The sequence below is a fragment of the Bactrocera tryoni genome, chromosome 5 (genome assembly GCF_016617805.1).
Source record: "Bactrocera tryoni isolate S06 chromosome 5, CSIRO_BtryS06_freeze2, whole genome shotgun sequence".
Classification (NCBI taxonomy): Eukaryota; Metazoa; Arthropoda; class Insecta; order Diptera; family Tephritidae; genus Bactrocera; species Bactrocera tryoni.
The window spans coordinates 77,190,664-77,214,039 of NC_052503.1; the positions used below are offsets into that span (position 1 = coordinate 77,190,664).

At 38.9% G+C, this 23,376-nt stretch overlaps 1 protein-coding gene and 1 long non-coding RNA gene across 6 annotated transcripts in view; one reads left to right on the forward strand and one right to left on the reverse strand.

The window, feature by feature from the left end:
- Positions 1–23,376, forward strand: part of LOC120779028 — a 256,412-nt gene that overhangs the window by 46,417 nt on the left and 186,619 nt on the right. For all 5 annotated transcript variants that reach the window (XR_005705597.1, XR_005705596.1, XR_005705592.1 and 2 more), the window contains exon 2: positions 16,691–16,728. This is a non-coding gene — a long non-coding RNA (uncharacterized LOC120779028). The remainder of the gene's footprint in view (positions 1–16,690; positions 16,729–23,376) is intronic.
- LOC120779009 overlaps positions 1–23,376 on the reverse strand; it is a 48,546-nt gene that overhangs the window by 18,523 nt on the left and 6,647 nt on the right. The window lies entirely within an intron of this gene.

Here is a 23,376-nt window from a genome sequence, read left to right on the forward strand (position 1 = left end):
AATATTATAAATAATTGTGTGATCCATTGATAAATAGTGTGCGTGTGATTGTATGAAAGACTACACTGTTTATTCAGCTGAATCAAAGCAATATGATTGTAAGCCAAGCAGTTACTCTAATACCAGCGAATTTGGGTAACTTAAAGAGCTTAAAAATAAAGCAAAAAGAAATTAGTTTGAGGCGAAAATATTTTGAGATCTACAGTGTGTATAATTCCTAACTTTTGTTTAACTGATATTGAAAAAAACTAGGCACGTTTAGAAGTTTAGAGTAGCATAATGAGGCACAGGCAGAAGCTATAATACCCTTCACGCATGAATTTGTATGACAGCTATATGTTGTAGTGGACCATTCTAGAAACTTTCTCCGGAGATTGCACCGTTATCTTAAATAATAACTTGAATAAAGTTTCGTGAAGTTATCACATGAAATAAAAAAGTTTTCCATACAAGACGTTACTTTTAATCGTTCAGTTTGTATGACAGCTATATGCTATAGCGAGCGGGTTTGAACCATTTCTGGAGAAATTGTACCGTTACTTATAGTAATACTTCGTGCCGAGTCTCGTGAAGATACCTCGTCAAATAAAAAAGTTTTCTATACAAGGACTTGATTTCGACCAATCGGTTTGTATGGCAGCTATATGTTAAAGCGGGCCGATTTGAACAATTTTTCGGGAAAATAAACCGTTGCATAGGAAAAAAAGTTGTGCCAAATTTCGCGAAGATAACTCGACAAATAAAAAACGTTCCGATACAAGCACCGGATTCCGATCCTTCAGTTTGTATGGCGGCTACATATATGTTATAGTAATCCGATACCCACAAATGAGTAGTTATTTAGGGAGAAAAGAACGTGTGCAAAATTTCGGAACGATATCTCAAAACTGAGGGACTAATTCGTATTACAGACGGTCAAACAGATGAAGATGGACAAGGCTATATCTACTCAGCTCCTGCCGCTGATCACTTATATATTTACTTTATAGGGTCTCCAACGTTTCCTGCTGGTTGTAACAAACTGCTTGGCAAACTTAATATACCCTGCATATATATGTACGGTATAAAATCAAAAAAACAATCAAATAATGAAGTAAACAATACGCGAATCTCCCGCGGACCACTTACTTTTGTTGACAGCTTATTTGCCTGTGATTATAATTATTTCTTATTGGGAATACCAACACACTTTAAAGCGCGCCTCAGTCAGCTTAATAAAGAAAACAAAGTGAAGAAAAACCGACTTTATCGAACTTTTCGGATTAAACGTTGTTGCGGTGAGGCGCGCAGCCAAGCAGAAGGAGTGGTGCAGACAAAACCTGTGGTAACGTGCGATATATCTCGGTTGTGGTCTCACGTTACTCGAGAATGGCATGACAAAGTTAATTTTTATTTATTTTTGTTTTCTTAATTTTTGTTGTTTTTCGAATTTTAAACAAGTATCATATAATTGCTGTTGTTGTTGTTGTTTTTCGCTTTTTTGCCGTACTTGACCGTCACTGCTGGTAATCACCATAACAGCAGCGGAGTTCATTGCCAAGGACAATTGTATTTACTTGTTGTTTTTATTTTTTTATTGTGCTTTTTCGAAGTTGCGCCGACTTTTGGTCTTCTTTACAATTTTTTTTCTCCGCCTCATTGTTGATATACTTGTAGTTCGGTTGCAGTTTGCGGCATAATTAGCAATGTCATCGCCGCGCTGTTGCTGGTTATTTAAAGCACATTGTTACTGGTTTTACAACGAGAATGAGTTAATGATTCCGGTATATTTTCGGGTAGCATTACAAACGCGTGGGATTTTTGACGTATGTTTTAAGCAATGAACATAATTGAGCAGTTTGCTAATATTCATCAAAGTCATGAGAGTCATTGAGCTTCCCAAAGTATGAATGGTAAGAAATCTGTGATTTCTGCTTCCTTGTCATCACTGTGTGCTTAGCCTTAATATCTGATTCTGATTCCTCACTACAATAATGTCACTTTTGCGCTGCTCGCCACCATGCGTCAAGTCGTCTTCTACACTTTGTTGTTGACCTCAAATAAAATTCGAATAAAAAGCATAATCAGTTCGTCGCATTCCACCGTAGCGTACTCGCATGTAGTTCAAACATATCGAGTTTTAGTGCAACACCGTAGATTAGCAAATCTCATCTTTATTTACTACTGCACGCCATCAATAAATGGTAATGGTAATTATTTGGAAAATACAGAGCAAATTAACCCAGTTGCGCATCGATAAGCCGACGCCTGTATTGGGTGCCGAACGAATGGGTGGCCATTGCCGGCATAAAATTTCTCCAGCCAACGATGCGCATCGGTGCCAGCAGCGCGGCCGACCGACCAGCCAGCCAAACGTCACACCAATCGATGAACGACCATACTGCCCGACGCTTGTAGTATTTATTTGCATGCGATTGATCAGTGTGCATTACAACGAGGAACATGAAAAAAAGAAATTAACTGCATCGAGGCTATAATACCCTTCACAGGCAGCATTTTTTATAGCATGAAAGGGTATAAATAGTGCCATTTCTTGATTTTGATCGTTCAGTTTGTATGACAGCTATATGTTATAATAGTCCGATCTGCACAATATATTCGAAAATTGTAGTGATGTTTCAGATAATGATTTGTGCCGAATTTCGTGAAGATATCTCGCAAAAAAAAGTTATTCATACGAAGACTTCCTTATATTGGGTAGTCGAAAAAGTCTTTTCGTATTTCAAACATCAACTTATTTTTTTTATATTTATAATGAACTTTAATGAACCAAATATGTACCATTTTGGTGGACCGCCTTTTGCCATTTTTTCCGCTAGAGACATTATTCCATCAGTGTACAACTTTTGTGGTTTCTCGGCGAAAAACTGCGACAAATAATTTTCACAGGCTTCTCTTGAGGCCAACTTTACTCCATTAAGGGAGTTCTGCATTAACCGAAGCAAAAGGTAGTCCGATGGTGCAAGGTCAGGGCTATATGGTGGATGCATCAAAACTTCTTAGCCAAGCTCTCCCAGTTTTTGCCAAGTCATCAAAGATGTGTGTGGTCTAGCGTTGTTCTGATGGAAGACGAAGCCCTTTCTGTTGATCAGTTCCGGCCATTTTTTCGATTGCTTGCTTCAATATCATCAGTTGTTGTCAGTAAAATGTAGAATCAATCCTTCGCCTAGGCTGGAGCAACTCCTATTGGATGATTGCTTCCATATCCCACCAAACACTTTGCATAACTTTTCGAGGCGTCAATTCTGGCTTTGCGACCATTTGTTGAGCTTCGCCATTTGTTGAGCTTCACCACGCTTGAATCATTCTATTTTTCGCGCATAATTATCATATTTGATCCACTTTTCGTCTCTTGTTACCATTCGCTTCAGAAATGGTTTGATTTCATTTCATTTCACCAAAGAATCGTAGATGTTAATTCGGTCCATTAAATTTTTCACAGGCAATTCATGTGGTACCCAAATATCGAGCTTCTTTTTGTAGCGAACCTTTTTTAAATGGTTCCAAACCGTTTGATGATGAATTTTCAGTTCCTTAGCGATGTCATGGCTGCTTATGTGACGGTTCTGCTCTATCTTTTCCATAATTTCATCGACTTTTTCAACGATAGGTCAACCAGAGTCTCCAGTGTATCATACCGTTTTGACCCCAGATGCTTATAGCGTAGTCTTGCCAATGCGGGATAAGTGCATAAGAAGTGCTCCATTATTTGCTTAGTGTCTTGCTCTAGACATTTCCTACAGTCTTCTACATCTGTCAGCCAAATAGCTATAGCACAGTGGTACGATATCGACGGTTTCGACAAATGAGCAACTTCATAAGCAGTAAGGAACGTATGGATAGTTTCAGACCGATATATTAACAACTGAGCGGCTAGTATATCGCTTATATAGAAACCGAGAGACAGCTAGAGTTGGCTAAATTGACTCAGCTCGTCGTGTAGATCATTTACATATATATACCTAATAGGGTCTATCACATCTTCTTTTGTGTATCATGGTACATTTAATATACGGTGTTAAGGGTATAAAAAGAAAAATAAATGTGTTGCAGTAACAGCTGAGGGCGCTACCACCAAAAGCGGAGTCAACGTGGTAGGTATAATCAGCGTTCAGGACGTTCGGGGCGCTCGGCGGCCACAGCATGCATTTAACAACTTTATTGCCGAACACGCGAGCTGCACTGCAACCGTTGTGCTCAACGCTTTTCTATTGAACGGCATTGCTTTTTCAACGGTAGAGCGGCCGAACTCTAAGTCGAATATACGAAATAGAAACTATCGCAGCTCATATCAACATTAAAGCGAAGAAGTGGCGAAGTTGTAGTAAATAAATAGTTTGAGACAATAAATGGCAAGCGGCTTGCGGTTGTGTGTACAAGCCCAGCGAAGAAGGCAAGGCAAGATGCCAGCAGCGTGCGGTTGTAAAAGTATTTTTCCACAATTCAGCACAAGTATAACGGTGATTTGTGTACATCGATTTAATTACGGTTTAATAAGTGATGTGATAAAGCCTAACGCTACTCAGGCTCACTCAGTTTTATGTGTCTTCTTTTAATTTGATTTGATTGACCGATTTCACGTGCTGCTTGTGTTCGAAATACTAAATTTTATTTTGCTTTTTACGACATTCGTCTGCCATAACTTTTAACTACATGCCTAAGGGTCAGACAATACTCTTAATTAAAGATTCATTGTCGATTTCTTTATTTGTTTACTCTGCGTTCTTGCTTTCCACAACAAACAGTTACGCAAACTCAGTGCTTTGAGAGTAAAGAACTCATTTAGGTGCTGGAAGAACGAGGTTACAGTGATGACGTTGCACTTATGGTTAAAGCAAAACGAATAGCTACCGTTTAAGACATAACCCAGGACCACCTCAACTAGTGTATCAAACTAGGCAAATAGAGAGGCTTAGCAGTCAGACCAAGTAAAACTAAAATGGTATAAACTGATATAAAATCTTGGAAGTCCTTCCTCGTTATTCAGAGGCGCACGTCTTCTATCAGTTAATATGCTGAAACACCTTAGGCTTATACTTGATAGAAAACTTTCATGAAGGCCAAATATTGAGTAAAGAATAAGAAAGTCGGCGGTTGCTTTATATTGCTATAGAGAAGCTGGAAGGAGAAGGTGAGGACTTCATCAAATTTGTTGTTTTGGCTCTACGAAACCGTACTCAAGGTAATAACATTCTATAATTTATTCGTCTGGTTGAAGGTGCTTGAAAAAGCTACACTAGCTAAGAGCTCGAACGTGCTCAGAGAGCAGCTTGCAATTGCAGCTCTAGTTTGCTCCAAGGCTCAAATGGTGGGTATATGAAGGGGTCCAAACAGGATTATGCTGAAGTTCATTCTTCCTTCAACTGCAAAACTGAAAACTTGACACTTGGTCGCAGAGGCTAATCGTGGTGGCTGTTTCTTCACGCAATAAAACTAATAATCTTATTGGACGCAAGTTGTCAAACTTTTATGAAACAATAAAACTGAAAATATACAAGCACTGTCCTCTCCATTGCTCCTCATTGCATTCGAAAGACTGAGTTTTAACATATCGGCAGTCTTACCTTCAGCGAACGGGAAGACATGATGCATAAGGGTTTTTATAATCAATTTTATAGATGTTCTATGTACCACAAAGTAACGCCGGTTCAAGCTGTCCAAGTCAAATGCCTATTAGGATTGACCTTTTAACTTAAACTAACTTATTTAGGACAAAAAGTCGCTTGAGAATCGGGCTTAGTCGTGTTTAATGCAAGTTTAGCTATTGGCCAGTGTAACTAAGTGTACCCACCTTCTACCAGACCGCTTACGATATATGCAATATATCACTGGCGAAACCGCAGAGAAAGAACAAGGCTTCCTTAAAGCGCTGGAACTAGATGAGATAGTGCTTGTCAGTTTAGGTCATACACCATCACCTATTTGAGACCCAGCATTCATTATTGTATAATATTCGACCGAATAGACAACGTCCAGCACGCAGTGAAGAAAATATAGCTGTCGTAGCTGAGCGTGTACTCGAAGACCGTGGAGAGTCGATTCGACGCTGTTCGCAGCAACTCGGACTGACGTATGGAACGACTTGGAACATTTTACGTCGATATCTTAAATTAAAAGCGTACAAAATATGTCTTGTGCAAGAACTGAAAACGTCCGACCCTCCCAAGCGACATCGCTTCGCTCTATGGATTCTTGAAAAGTTCCAAGAAGATCCAAGCCAAATTTTGCTTAGCGATAAAGCCCATTTCTGACTCAATGGGTACCTAAACAAGAAAAATTACCACATTTGGGACAAAGAGCAACCTATAGAGATTCAAGAGCAGCCATTTAATCCCAAAAAAAACAACGGTTTGGTGTGCTTTGTGGGCCGTTGGAATCATCGGTCCATATTTCTTCAAAAATGATACCTGTGAGAACGTAACCGTCAATCGAGACTGTTATCGCGCCATGATAATCGATTATTTATTGCCTGAAATTGAAGTTTGTGATCTCGGTCACGCATCACGCGTCTCATTTGCCAGTTACCAGTCGAAATGCTCATGCCAGTCTTAATCATATTATGTAACAGTAATATTTGTGTGTCCAAATACTTCAAAAATCATTAAGTAATTGTGGGCCAACTTGGCTCAAAACCCATTTACAAAATTTGGCTGCAGTCACAAATAAAAATGTCATAAAAACCGTGAATAAAATAGACCAATTGCCGTTAGATGGCTATTAGGTGCACACACAAACACATTTGAACGCGAATGAGCAGCTCTAAACAAATATACACAAACTGCAGCGGCAACCAAGATACACCGCTTTAACCCCCCGCGCACACACACTTCCGTTATGGCAGCTCAATCACTGCATATGGCAACGTCAAATTATGATTGGCAAGCGCCTAAGTCGTCAAATCGAGCCTGTGAATATAAACACTGTTAATCCGTGGCCGCTGCGCTTAATAAGACAATGACATAAATGTCGATGTTGTTTATTTAGCATTGTTGTTGTCGATGCTGTTGTTGTTGTTATTGCTTCTGGTAGCGTTGGCAGCAGTATTGCAACAGCAATTGCAATTGTTTGCAAACGTTTAGCCAACGAACCATCAGCCGCGACCGGTTCACGGCAGCTGTTGACTGCTAGCGGCAGAGGCGGGCAGGCGCGAAGCTGCGAAGACACCCAACCAACCGGTTGTAATGATTGGCGATCGCACACATGTGCCGGCCAAAGCAGGCAACTGCAACATGTGTGCCAGCAGTGCCAATGACTGACTGACGGGATGCGCCAATATTACGGCGCTGCGAACGGCACTGCGCTGCCAACTGAACGACAGCGATATCCTCTTCCTCATCAACAGCAAACGATATTATCGAGAATTTTGCGCACGCTGACACACTCGCATGCACAAATGCTGCAAGAAACTTGCAAGTTGCAACCTGCGCCGCGCCGCACACCTCTGAGGCCTGTGCTGGTTGTGCCCGCCGTTGCCATGCTTTGAATTCAATTTATCAATTGGCAATCATAAATTAATAAATCAAGTTTAAACACCGACATGCAACCGCCGCATAGCAAAAACAAACACCACAGCAATAACAAGTTGTTGTTTTAATTTATTTTTAGTTTGCTGCGCTGCCGGTCGCCGATCGCCGATCGCCAACTGCCGTTTTATTTCGTCATTCAATGCGTTTGTTCATTCATTAATTTCTTTCCACCGGCCGACTATGCGGCGATGAGCGCATCGACCACTTACTGGTTACGCGATAGCACTTCGTTGCTGCGCATGCGCGCATGACATTGTCGGCCGTCTGGCTGCACAGACGATTTGCTGGCGCATCACCGCTCGTCCGATCCGCTTTGTGTGCCGTAAAAGCAGCTGTAAATGGGCGACAGAGCGTCAGCGGCAAGCGCGGTTGCTGTTGGCCGGTGTAACCTGTTCGCCTGAGTGCCACGTTTGCTGCAGAGCGCTGTCAACATTGACTGTCTGGCTGCCGCTATGCGCGCCAATCACCGCTATTGGCCGCGTTTTCAATTTCATTTTGTGAATTTTTCCCGCTGCCTCTTTGTGGGTGTGTATGTGTTTAGGCTGCGGTTTTTTGCCTTTGTTGTTTTTGTTGTTGTCGATGTGCGCTAGTGCAAGTATTAAGTTTCCTGCCACTTAGTTGCTTCAGCTTTAATATAGTTTCACACACACATACACAGATGCGTCTGATTTTATAGCTTGAGGTATGTGCTAGCAACGCACAACCGGCTCAGGCGCAACAACAACAAATTTTAACGTATTGGCAGCACGTGTGCCGCTTACTGTCAGTGCCCGGCGCATATGTAACCGTATATCTGTATGTGGAGTTGGGTGTGTTGCGGCCTTTCTGCTGCGGTGATTAAGATTTTTCTTGCTTAATTTGATTGATACGTGATATTGAGGGATTTCTTGCTGCGGCTTCGGTTATTTATAGCGAATTTGATACTTTTACAAAGTGAGTTATTTTAATTGGCATAGAGTTTCACAGTTGCTAGTCTATTAAGCGGGTACATATGAACCTGAGAGTTCGCTTCTGGCGGTCATGACTCGGTGAGCGTTATTGGTTGAAACTAAGATTTGAAGGTCGGCATAAGGAACAACTGAGAAGTCGAAAATAGAATACATTGACTGCGAAATATTGACAAATAATGTTGATTGAATATATATAATCTTTATAGCTCTCGCTACCAGACGATTCGAACTGAAATCTCTGGTACAACAGACACTTCTTTCCATGTTTTCAAACCTTTATAGATACTGCCTCATGCAACGCAAAAAACCCAAGTCCCTTCGAATTTTTGACAACCAATATCGCCGAGTTCACGAAGTCTTCTCTACTTGGACTTATTATAGACGACGCTTTAGAAAGCCACAAAAAATAATTCTTAAATTCGTTGTTGTTGTAGCGGCAGAATTCCGCCGAGTTGAAAGTCCTTTGCCGAATAAAAATCCGGGTCCGTTCCGGTTACGCAGACCCGACTGTCGTGGGAAGGGCAAAGCGCCTAGTGCCCAATACAAATTTGCCCAGGCGCTTACTTTCTATACCCACCAGCCCGTTAAAATATCTGTAAGTGTAAGTTTTCAAGTGTTTAAGCTTTGACCTCGCAAGAGCGGTACAATCAAGAAGGAAGTGTTGATGTACACATCTCTCGAAGTAACAGCTCGTCTATAGCTTGTGCAGCTTGCGACCGATAAGATTCTTCACTTTGCAATGGGCTGTTAGAACCACCAGAACTAGGTAGAGACCAGCCTTTCTAAGGAAAGAGAACTCACAGGATCCCTTACGATCGATCTTGGGTCAAATTGATCATACGACGGCGTAGGAACGGATGGTAGCCTAGCGCTGGCTATGCAGTATTCTCTCCAGCAGCTTGCAATTCCCAGTAAATAAAACTATTTCTGTTTTATTTGGGTTCAGTGGTAAACCACTTGCAGCTACGCAACTAGTTACGATGCTGAGATACCCTTGTGTTAGCTCATACACGATACTCAAAAACTTTCTTTTGACCATGATCACGAGTGCTAGATCGTCTGCAAAGGTAGACACTCGGCACCAACGATCCTCAAGTTTTATCAGCCGGTCATTGACGACCAAGTTCCGTTGCAAGACCGTTTGAACTTAAAGGAGTTTATTAGAGTGGATATCCGAGATCTCCACTCATCTAAGCAAGTATTCGCGACTTTTCAATAATAATAGTATCTGTCAATCAAGTCAGTCTCAATCGATTGCAAAATTTCCAACAGCTGCATTTTCTTCTTTATCAGAGTTATAGCCGCTGCATCACTCTTTTACCAATCAAAGCACCGTTTAAACGTCTTCAAACCAAATATTAAAAGTGAAGTAATTCAGCACCTCTAACAAACCGGTTTGCCTTAATTTACTTTCCAAACAATGCGGGCTTTACTTTTTCCATTTTCCTACCCACCGCTGTGCCCAGCACAAATAAAAGCTGTTGTTGTTGCTCATTTGCATCCAACGCTCATCCGCATATTTAACGCTAAATGAACACTTTGCTAGAAATAAAATTAACGCCACAAAGCAAAACGAGGCACGTCCGACTAACTGCGCGCCCATTAGGTGCGAACCGAATAAAAAAAGAAAGAAAACTTAAACAAAACGAATTCACCAACAAACGTGAGTATTTATGAAAATCAACATGCGGCGATAGCGCTGCACACCAACACACAACACACACAGAAAATGAGACTGAAGCTCAGCAGCGCATAAGTATGCACGAGGCGGTGCTTGAGCTCGAGAGCTCGCCGTGGCCACAACGCCCCATAATCATACAAAATTAAAGCGTATAATTAAAGCGAATGAACTCTTAAGTGTTTATGGTGTTTATAGTGTTTAAAGTGTATGCGGTAAGTCCTTAAGGGAGTACATCAAAAATTATTGATATCAAGACGAGCCGAGCAGTTGTGGGGCCGGTTGCTGATGACTTGGAACGGCATTACAGCGCACAACAAGTGCTGCACACGGCACTGACATTGTTGCCGATGAAATCGCTGAAGGTGATAATGTTGAATGCTATTGCCCGCTGATGACATGCTGATGATTATAGTGAGTAATATACGCGAGCGTTGAGTAGACAAAAAATGGCAAAACGAAGGCAACAGACGTACTCGGCAAGCATTGAGTGACTGACTGACGTACAGCGATAGGTGGACGGATGGCGTTGTGGTGATTGAGCAAGCGGTGCGGCAGGTTGTATGCATCACACTGATGCTACAACAACACGACATGACAACAAACACAACAACAAAAATTATACAAGCCGTGTGGCGGGTAAAAAGTGTGCAAAAGTCAAAGTGAACAGCAAAGCAGCGAAATCATTACAAAAGAGTTCAAGGTTAACAGCAAACTGCAAGCAACAGTAACAACAAAAACAACAACAACAACAGCACAAGCTTTGATGACTACAACTTGCATTGCGCATTGCATGGCGACAGCGCCAACTGCCGCCTTTACATGCGGGCTGCCTGCTTGTAAGTAAAATGGAGCAAAAAACGTTGCTACAACAAAGCATGCGCTGCAGCAAACGATATTACAACAATTGCAACAACATTGGCATGCAACATGTAGCGCGTATGTGGCAGTGCTGCGGCTGCTGCGCACTGCCAGCGGCGTGCAAGACATGCTCAACAACTTCCGCCGCCGGCGAGCCGTAGACATTTGTACTGCTGCGGGCAATGGTCGGTCGCGTTGCCACAAACTCTTGCAACGTTGCTATATGTTGTTGCATTAAACTCGTATGTTGGTGTATGTCGCTTTCGTTTTCGCGCTTATTGCACAATGGCTGGTTAGCCAGTTCCAAGTTGCCGCAGCGCGTTTGCAGGCTACTTGGTCAGTGGTGTTGACAATGGCTATGGCGTAGGTAAGCTGCGTTTCTGTTGACAACTACCAGCAATCGGTCAAACAATCAAGCCAATTTGAGGCAAAAAATATTAATTTAATATACTTTTTTGGTATTTATTATACCCTGAAGAGAGTTTACTACGTTTGCCACGAAGTTTTTGACACACAGAGAAGAGCGTCCGACGCCCTCTAAAATTTCTATATGCGCACTAGTCCTTCAGTTTTTGAAGTATTGAGCTGAAATTTTGCACATGTTCTTTTCTCTCTAAGAAGCTGCTTATTTGTTGGAGTAGCCGATATCGGTGTACTATAGCATATAGCTGCCATACAAACTGAATGATCGGAATCAAGTGCTTGTATGGAAAACTTCGTTATTTGACAAGATATCGTATCGAAATTTGGCACGAGTTATTGTCCAAAACAACGGTACAACCACCGAAGAAATTGTTCAGATCAGACCACTATATAATATGGCTACCATACAAACTGAACTGCCAAAATTTAATCTTTGTATGGAAAACTTTTTTATTTAACGAGATATCTTCATCAAATTTTTCACAGATGATTTGCTTAGTCAAAACTACAATAAGGAAAGTTTCTAGATTGCTTAACTATATCATATGTATAGCTGCCCTCCAAACGTAACTATCAAAATCCAACCCTTGTATGGAAAGCTTTCTTACTTGGCGAGATATCTTGATGAAATTTAGCATGAATTGTTGCCTAAGATAACGGTACAATCTCCGAAGAAATTGTTTAAATCGGAAAACTATATCATATAGCTGCCATACAAACCGAACGATGAAAGTCCAGGTTTTGTATGAAAAATTTGTTAATTTGAAAAGGTATCTTCATAAAATTTGGCAAAGATTATTTTCCAAAGCAGCTGTAAAATCTCCGAAGAAATTGTTCAGATCGAACCACTATATCATAAAGCTGTCATACAAACCGAACAACAAAAATCAAATTCCTGTATGGAAACTTCTTTATTTGTGAAGGGTATTGCAGCTACGGTGCAATCGCAGTTAACGTTTCATCTTATTTTTTTTTATATTTTTTTTTATCAATTTAAGTAAATTCGATTCTTTTATTTTTGTGGTATTTTTATAGCATTTTTATCCATCTTTATAAAGGAAAACAACAGCAGCTGACATTGTTGCGCTTTACTTTGCAAGTGGTCGCAAGTAAAATGTGCGCAATGTCAATTCAGGCATTCCGTCCATTTAAACTGGACAAATATACGCAATTTGACATATCTGTTCTGACCATGCCAGCAACCTTTTGTCAATATTTGACAATTTAAATGGACCGTTCGTATGTTTTGTGGCCTGTCCGCTGGGCAGCAGAAGAATGCACGATTGTGTTTTTGTCGTACCATGTTGTTGTTGTTGTAACGGAAGAAAACATACCTGTAGTAATTTCGTTGAATGGTGCCGGGTGGATAGGACAGCTAAAATACGTTTCATGTCGGTTACTTAGATGGCACTGTTCTAGGAAGGATATAACTTGCCACCATGGAGAGCGGTGGAGACTTTTATATGTCAGCGCTTATTAAAAAGTAGTAAAAAAGCTCGAAAAAACAGAACTATAAAATGTGCTGTGATTGGTTTCATCGTATGAAAGACGGCGATTTCGATACTAACGACCGTCCGCGTGAAGGAAGGTCAATAAACTTCGAAGACTCAACATTGAGTGGCACCCGCTTAATGCTGGGCGACATTGCTCGGCGTCACGCCAAAGCAGTTAAAACCTACCTAGAAACACTTAAATGGGAAGACCGAACCAACAAGAAAGTGTCGGGGAAAATGTAACCGTGAATGGCGACCATTACCGCGACATGATAACCGACTGTTTTATGCCTGAAATTGAAGCTGATGTTCAGCGCCACTTCCCACACAAAATTTCACTTTTTAAGCTGGTAGACTGGCCACCAAGATCATGTAATATCACACCGTTAGACTCTTTCCTGTGATATTATGTACTTTGGAGCAAAACATCACGCGTGTCATTCGCCAGTTACCAGTCAAAATGCTCGAACGAGTCATCGAAAATTAGACCCAACGGATGGGCCATCTGAGACGTAGCCGAGGCCAACATTTGAAGGAGATAATTCAAAAAATAAATGCCAAAGAATGTTCTTTCGAATGATGGTAAACATTCCCAATTATAATTAGAAAATTCTGTGTTTTTTCTTTAAAAAAGTAGGGAACCTCAAAATGGATATATACTTATACAAAGCGCCTAAGTCGATTTTGGATAGCTTTAGCGCGTTATGTGGATAGCTGATATGCGATTACAGGGATTTTTTCGTTTGTCTCCACAAAGCGCTGTACATAACAGTCTAAGTGTGATCCCACCGCCATGTGGAGGGATCAGGCATCTAACCTAACCTAACTTACCTTTTTTCTGGCCAAAATATTTATTATTTATAAGATTATATTCAAAAATGTGTACCTTTTTCCTTCTCAGACCTGATAAACGAGGAATGGATCGCAACCTTAGCTCTATTATGCACACTCAGCACTTAAAAACTTTGCAAAAAATCACAGTGTGGGCATCCCCTTGGTGGGAATCACACACGATTTTGTTAACTAACGAACGATACGCAAGATTTTTATAGAACTATACAAATTTTCTTATCAACGCTGATAACTAGGGGGCATAGAGTGCAAGAATGTTAAGTTTTTAAGCTTAAAATTAAGTTATGTAAGCGTCTTTGCTGAGCCGCGCAAAGTTCCCTCCTACTGCTTATGCTATACAAGTCCGAACAGTGTCTGAAATTACGAAATCCAGCGGATGCGATTACAAAATGTTGCTTAAGCGTATTAGCAGTTAAAAAAAAAGTTATAAAATTTTTAATAACCACAAAATAAACCGACAAAAATGGTTTTAGAAAATATTAAAAAACTCAACACGCAATCGCCTGCCACATAACAATGAGAGCGCGGTTTAATTATGTTTTATTTTCATACTTTCAAATCAGACTTATGCTTTTTCATGCCAAACAAGCATATCACGCAAAAATGTTAAGTACGTTTTATGCGCTGGCCAATAACCGTTATACGAGCCGCACACACGCTTAAGTCGTGCGTACGCGTTGCACTGTTATATGTTTATAATTAATAATAAAAAATTTAATTTCAAGCCAAAGTGACGGCTTCAGATCGCACTCGCGTGATAAGAAGCTGCCAAACGCTGAATTAATGGGCTTAGGCCCTCGAAAAGCCGAGGTGTGTGCCATGGTGTAAGCAGCTTACATGCCGCAAGAAAAACTGTATTAGGTACCCAAGGTGTATGTGTTGAAAGCGTGCTGTCAAATTTGATGTGCTCAATGAAAGTCGGCGCCCACGCAGGCGCAATCGCACTGAAATGCATCCGCGCGCAAAGCGGTTTATTAAACAGCCTGAAGCAATTGAGGAGTGGCACTACAGCTGTTAGGAGTAAACTATACTATATTTAAGCCGGGAAATGCGCATGAGTTACTTATATGTAACATGCAGGGTCGGTAATCTAAGCTTCGCTGGAAGCTGTGGACAATTGTGAACTACTTGGTTGGTTAATGGAACATATTAAAGATCCCATGAAGCTTGTAACACCCAAAAAAAAGCGTCAGGGACTCTATAAAGCATATACTACTATCAGCAAACAATATTAAGACTTCGGTTATACTTTTAAACTTCTCAATTTATTCTTCAAAATCTATGTCGTCCCCTCAAAGTAATCCCCTATGGCCCCAATACACTTGTGCCAATTCCAATTCTCGAAACAGTTGTTAAAGTCAATTTCAAGTATAGCCTTCAATTGACTCAAAACGGTTTCCCCGGAGCGAGCCAGAAGTCACACGAAACTATGTAAATCAGACGAATTAGGGGGATTCGTGGCAAGATTTTGGTTGAAAGGAGTTCGGAGTGCACCACATCTCGATAATCGAAGAAAACTATCAACATAACCTTGAGTTTTGACCCACTTTGGCCTGCTGTTCTCAGCTTCGGCTCACTTTTGATCGATTGATCGTCTGTTTCCTGGTCGTACGTTTAGATCCAAGACTCAACACCAGTAGTAATACATTTCATGACATCCTGGTAGTCGGAAAGTATTGTTTCATAGACTTTAACGCAATGCTTTTTTCGAAAAAATTTTGGAACCAATCGAGCTTTCAGTTTTCTTAGGCCCAAAAGATCTTTGAAAATGGTTTCCACTGATCCTTTCGATACTGCAACGATGATAGAAAGATATCTGATTGTTAATCATCGATTCTCACGCAGTTTTATTGACTTGTTGGTACTCAGTTGCTGTTGATGGCCGTTCTGAACAATATCTGAAAAAATGTTTGGATCGAGCCACTATATGTTATTGCTACTATACAAAATGAAGTCTTAAAATCAAGTTCTTGTAGGTAGACTGCTTTATTGTGTAGGGTATTCTAACTTCGATCCAAGTTAACATCTTTTCTTTTTTTCATACTACATCTGACGTTCTCTGTACCTAACATCAAGCTAGTGGTACAAATAATCCCGCACAACAACCAAAGAGCATGTTGACTTTCCTTATTCATTTTCCATAACGTTCCTACATACATACAAACATACTTGTATGTACATTTTATTTGATTTAATTTTTCATACTTTTGTCAATTTTTGCCTTCTTTTTAGCATCATGTTGCTGTACACATGTTTATCGCAACCGACAACAATCTTGCTACTTTTGTTGCTTTGCTGCATGCAACAGCAGTTTTAACTAGTTCAACGACCATGTTTTCCCACTTAAGTATCTGCATAGCATTCTTTTTCCACATACATGAGCACAATGTCATACAATATGCACCCAGTAGGAAAATTGATGGGTAACAAACTACACGGGTTGAAGGTTTTTATGCCAAAAAATAGTTTCTTGACATTATACAAGCAATTTGACTATATTATGAGCAGGAAAAATCCCTCAAATAATCACTAATTATTTTGTGTATGTAGCTATGATCCATTATTTGGCTGCGTAGGCATAAAAGCTATAGAATGCAGGCACGCTTCATAACTTTTAATTACTTAGTAACCACAATATTTCTACAGGGTGGCTTCGTACACAAATTCGTATACGCAGAATCTTGCTTTCACCTCTCATTGTCGCAAAGTAGAAACAAACGAGAAGTAGCAGAATCATAAGTTTGCGAAATATATTTTACATGAATTTAGAGGTTTGAGAGTTTGCGGTGAAACGAAAGTATTGCGCACGAAAATCGTCTCCGACGTTATGTTGAAGTCGATTAGTATGATTTTATTGAATTTTACTACATATATAATGACACTAATAATTTAACTACTTCTTTTCAGGCACAACAAATTATCTTCTAACCATGTAATCACTCAAGGTAAGGGATTGAAATTTATTTTGATATCAAATAAGAAAAAACATGATTATAATCCATTTCTGGAAGATATCTGGATTGCTATAGTGATCTGATCCAAACAATGTCTTCGTAGATGGTACTGTTATACTGGAAAATTATTCATGCTAAATTTTGTGCGGATATCTCTTCAAATAAAAAAGTTTTCCTTATAAGGACTGGATTTTCATCGGTCAATTTGTATGGCGGCTATATGCTATATTGGTCCGATATGAAAAATTTCTTCGGAGATTGCACCGTTATATTGGATTATTATTTATTCATGCTAAATTTTGTGCGGATATCTCTTCAAATAAAAAAGTTTTCCTTATAAGGACTGGGTTTTCATCGTTCAGTTTGTATGGCGGCTATATGCTATAGTAGTCCGATATGAAAAATTTCTTCAGAGATTGCACCGTTATATTGGACAAAAATTCATGCTAAATTTTGAGCAGATATCTCTTCAAATAAAAAAGTGTTCCATACAAGAACTGGATTTTCATCGGTCAGTTCGTATGACAGGATATCTCTACAAACAACCTTGTCCAGACATTTACTATTTTCAGCCCTCAATTTAACAAAATTGAATATTCCTTGTCGGCTAATAGCTACAATTTCACAACAGTTGCAATAGAATGCTGCTGTTACTGCAACAACTCACAAAGAAATGTGCCACAAATAATATATTTTATTTAAATTGTTGTTGTACTACAACTACCACGCTTTACTGCACATATTTTTAAGCGCTTGCTGCTTGCAGCCAAACAAATTTATTTATTATTTATATTATTATTTCGCTGCTCTTTCCACGTAAATTTGTTTGTAGCAAACAATAACTGTCTGACGGAAAGTAAAACCGTCATAACTGTCATGTCTGCATGCTCAAATGAGCTATAATGGCAGCTTAATGCGCAGGCAACTGAGTTGAACGCCCACCGACCCACCTGCTCGTAATTCAGTCTGCTGTTTGTCTTGCTTGTGTCACAATGGCTACACGCTCGCTCATGCAGCGCAGTGCATTTGCCTGTCTCCCAGCTGGTACGCTGGCCGCGGCAGTTTCGTGTCTGAAGACTTTTCTTTGGTTTTCAGTTTCGAAAATTGCGTAAGTGCCTGCGGCAGCGCTAGCAGCTACATTATTACCGTTGCAATGCATCAGCGGCGCACAAAATGCATTTCAAATGTCTTCCTGTTGCGCTGCACTTCACTGACTCCAAATTCACTGCGCACCACTACATGCGCATTACATGCATTCAATGCTTTTTGCTGCGCACTCTTCGCCATTTCCATGCTGTGCACTATTTCACTACCGCGGTCGGCTTAATTTCGAAGTGTGAACATAAGTATGAGAAACAATTTGGTGTTTTTGCTGCAAATGTAAAGTTATTTGCGCTGCTTGCCGGATTGTGAAGCACTGAGCATAAAAACGGTAAGTAACGCGAACTTTTGCTCGTGCATATATATGTATGTATGTTTGTGTAAACATTAGCCCTCACTTAATGTCAACCGTAAATAATTTGTGGTTGAAAGGTAAAAAAACTCCTGGCAAAGCAAATGGCGACACATTAAGGCACGTAAAAGCTTCCCTTTGGAGTTTGAAGTTTTCGTGGCAAACGTCAAGGCAGTTTTTCTACGAATAATATATAACTGTTAACAACAATTAAAAGCAAGTAAAAGCATTATCTTCGGTTGCACCCGTTACAAATAAAGAAGTGTCTATAGCAGAACTGGTTTGTGGTTGTTAAATTTTTAGTATGATAGTCACATTATACAGGTATACATATTGATCCGATCTGAAAAATTTATTCAGCTAAAGCGCTGGTTCAAGTAATAGTACATACTAAATTTTGGGAAAATATCTTGTACTATAAAAAAGTTGTTCATACAAAAACATAATTTTGAGCATTCAGTTTGTATGGCGGCTATATACTATAGTCATCCGATCTGGAAGAGTTCTTCATATATTGTAGCGTTGCTTTAATCACTAACATTTTCAAACTTTTGTGAAGATATCTTGTGAAACAAAAAAGTTGTTCATACAAGAACTTGATTTTGATCGTTCAGTTTGTAAGGCAGCTATATTATATAGTAGCTCGATTTAAATGATTTATTGGGATATTCTAACAATGATTTAGATAATACTCTGTGCCAAATTTCTAAAAGATAGCTTGTCAAATAAAAAAGTTTTTCATACAAGAACTTAATTTTGTTTGTTCAGTTTGTATGGCAGCTCCATGATATAGTGGCCCGACCTAGAAAATTTCTTCAGATATTAAAATACTACTCCAGGTAATAACACACACCAAATTTTGTGATAATATCTTGTAAAACAAAAAAGTTGTTCATGCAAGAACTTGATTTTGTTCGTTCAGTTTGTATTGCAGCTATATGATATAGTAGCCCGATCTTATTGATATGTTGAATATTATAACAGTATCTTAAGTAATAATTTGTGCCAAATTTCATGATGATATCTTGTCAACAGAGTCACAAAGTGTCTACCCCTTCCCTTTATAACTCATGCTATACTTCGGAATGTTATTTCCAAATTAGTAAACTTAAATTATATAATTACTACACAAATGTGACGTAATGAGGTTGCAATAAAATTAAAAAATAACAGTAAACTATGAATAGACAGCAATTATGCGGACAAAATATTAATTGCAGCGACGTTTAAGGCAGCCAGAGAGCAAATAATGTGCGCTGGTGGCTGCGCATGCGCAAACGTATAATTTCATTGAGGACTGCAGCGCAATAACAACAAACAATTAACATAAATGGAAAAGCATGGCAGAGTTGTTGTACTATAAAAACATCAAAACCAACAACATGCCGTTGCTTGCCTAACAAATGGGAGATGTCAGAAGAAAATACTAAAACAACAACAAAAAAACAAAAATATTATAATATTATTTTTTTATTGTTTTGATATTTTTTTATATTTATTTAAAAATTTTTTTTTAATTCAAAAGTGTGCTTTATTTAATTCCTCTACGACAGGAGGGCAGCCAACACAATTACGTGTTAATTGTTGTGCTATTTAGCGAGCAAACGCTAAGGTGCTCATAAAAAGAACAAAAACAAATACGAAGAAAAAAGTACAAATCAAACAACAACGCATGCCGCAAGCCAAAAAGTTACAAAAAACAACAAAAAATTAAAACAAAAACAACAAAAAATAAAAGCAAAATAACAACAACAAAAAATACAAAAAAAAAATACAAAAAAAATTACAAATAACAAAACAACAAAAAACGAAAACTCAAAAAAAAATACAACAAAAACAAACAAAAAATTACACCATATACATACAATACAACATCTGAGTTAATTAAAACCAGCACACAATCAGTTATGTAGCGTCTCCCGCTTCGTTGTTGCATGCTGCGTTAAGTTTTTCTTGCATTTGCTCCAGCAAAGTGAAGAAAGGTAATAAGTGAAAAATATGAGCATTTAATAGAGCTATATACGCATCATTTGCTGTTAATTGTCTGAGGTTGTACGGCCGCATGTTGGAAACAATTTAGCAACACAAATACAGAGACTCACATTATAACTCTGAAATAACTGTGAAAATGCAAAAAGGAAAAAATAATTAAACCGAGCAAAAATATAAAAAAAAAACAATAAAAAATGTTAACTTTGGTTACATCGCACCTTTAATACACCTAACGAATACGAAAGGTTCCATACAGGCACTTGATTTTGGACGAAGACTTTGTATGACAGCTACATATATGCTATAGCGGCTCAATCTAAAAACAATTATCGAAGTTTGTAGCGGAGCTTAAAAAAATAATCCTTGTCAAATTTCGTGAAAACATCTCGACAAATAAAAAAGTTTTTCATACATGGGCTGGATTTAGATTGTTCAGTTTGTATGACAGCTATATGTTTTTGTAATTCGATATGAACAATTTCTTCAGAGATTGTACCGCTGCTTAAGATAATAATATATACCAAATTTTGTAAAGATATCTCATCAAACAAAAAAGTTTTTCTTACAAGAACTGATTTGTAATCGGCCGCTTTATATGGCAGCTATATGCTGTAGTGATCCGATTTGAACAATTTCTTCAAAGATGGTACCACAACATAAGATAATAATTTAGACCAAATTTCGTGCAAATATCTCGACAAATAAAAAAGTTTTCCTTACAAGAGCTGGCTTTTGAGCGGGCTGTTTATATGACAGCTATATGCTGTTGTGGTCCAATTTGAACAATTTCTTCGCAGCTTGCACTGCCGCCTCGAGTAATAATCCTTGCCCAAATTTGTAAAGATATTTTGTCAAATAAAAAAGTTTTCCTTACAAGGACTGGCTTTTGATCCTTCAGTTTATATGACAGCTATATGATATAGTATAGCCGGCAGTTCCGGCAAATGAGCAGCTTCTTGATCAGTAAAATACGTGTTCAAAATTTCAGATCGCTATCTCAAAAACTGAGTGACTTGTTCGTGTGGTTATATATAATTTTTTGGGTCTCCAACGTTTCCTTCTTTGTGTAACAAACTTCGTGCCAAACTTAAAATACATTGTTCAGGGTATATGAAACAACAAAAAAACATAAAAACATACACATTTACTAAATAAAAGCAGTTTCGCAAAGGCTTGCTGCTAGAGATCAAGCAATTTCCTACTTGTGGTTGCTGTGAAAAGATAGCAAACGCGCCTTTTCAACACTTTTGCTTGGAGCTCGGTTTATTATTTCCTCAAATCGCCAACTTAAAAGCATCATAAAATAAATTGTCTGTTATGAGTTGCTGCGAAGGTTTGTCGAATTTTTAAGTTATTTTAATAATTTTAATAACTCCGCGTTGAAATTATCTTTTCTGAAAGTTAAATAATTTATGCTCAGCTTACAAAACTGTGGGGTCAAGGTGTGCTTTATTTGCGTTAATTAGACTATTACTGTTGTTGACTTAGAGTTTTACAAAATAATCATAAATTTATAATTTAAAATTTAAATACATAATAATGATGTAACTAAGATTGAGCTACGGCGCTCTTTAACCGAAATTTCAAAGCTCAAAATACTCTTGTCGATTTGTGAGGGTCTTATGAACAATTTTATATAATATGAAACTACGAAAATAATTTGTGTTTTGAAAACTCTTGGAGATCTAAGCTTTTATAACATGAAAAATAAATAATTTATTTTTTCCAGTGTAGAATACCCGCTTAAACTGGCTAAAAGTAGAGCGAGAGCAAGTCCTTGTGCTTGCTGAACAAATTTGGAATAGCTTCTAGCAGCGCTGCTTGAGTCCAGCTTATTTAGTTGGAGCAAAGAATTTTTTACTTGTTGTAAATGATACTTTAAACCATCAGCATGCATCAAGTAATCTTGAAAAAAATCTGAAATTTTAATTTTGATATGCTGAACATGATACTTTAAGTTTACCACGCAGTTTGTTCTGAAATCAGCTTAAGTGGTGCTTAATTTTCGCCTCAACTCTTGGAACGCGCACAGCAACTAAGCTTCCTGGATTAGACCCCAACCTAAGCTGGAGCTGTGCTAATTAAGCTCCCACCAAAATTACAGTTAATTCGTCCTAGACTTATTTCACTTAAAATAGAATCATTAGATCTCATTTTTTTAGCGAAGCAACAAAAGAAAGTGCTCTCATCTCCAGCGATTTGTCACATTCCTTGTTTGCAAAGAAAACATTTGCACGATTTGCACATAAAGACGCCAGCGCAATAATAACAACAAGTAATATAACATCATTAGCTCGCACAAACCCACACGGGCGCAACATAAAACCTTTGTCTGTGCTTTTAATTTATTATTTTCTGCGCATTGTTCATTGTTTGGCGTGAATTGTGAATTGAAAAGTGCCATGGGATTAGCGTGCCAATCAGAAAGCTGTCTTAGCCAGCAGTCGCAGTCCAGTTGTTATTGTTGTGTTTGCGTGCGTCACGGCATTGTTAGCAAAGAAACTCAAGCATTGTATGTAAAGCAATAAAATCGAAAACATAATCAATAAACTTGGCGAAGCGAAGAAGTAACGCTTTACACCCTTTATGCGCGCGCGGTTTCTAATACGTTTCTGACAAAGCGTGCAATTTTCGAAATTCCTACTTGGTGAGGCGTGAAAAGTGGGTCAATGAATGCGTCTGATTTCTAAGCGTTTTGCGGCTTGGCGGCTAACTCTTCACAGCACATTTTCAATTTTAGCTGCTGGCCGCATGCTACATGCCGACTGCACGAATTCTGCGCGCCGAGTGAGCGCTTGAACGAATGCAGTTTTCACTTTCACAGGCGCCACGCCATGTAGCTCAGCGCGCGTTTCACTTTGTGTGCGCTGAAGCTGAAGTTGAAGTTTGCAGTCAATGGAGAATAGCAATTAATGTTTAATTTGACAGCGAAGAAGCGACGCTGACGATTGTTGTTGCCAGATAAGCGCGCTGCATTGTTTAAGCCTTTGTGCCGCAGTTATTTCGACATAAAGCAGTGTTAGCGATTCATAACAGAATTAATTTTAATTGTTTTTTTTTGGAATTTTTGAGTTGTTGCACCATTTTCACTTCAAGGTCAGCAAGTCAATTCAAGCGGCTTTGGCAATAAATCAAAAGCTGTGAAACTGCTTAGCGCCAGTTCTACTCCTTCAATTGAAGTCGTGCCCAATTTA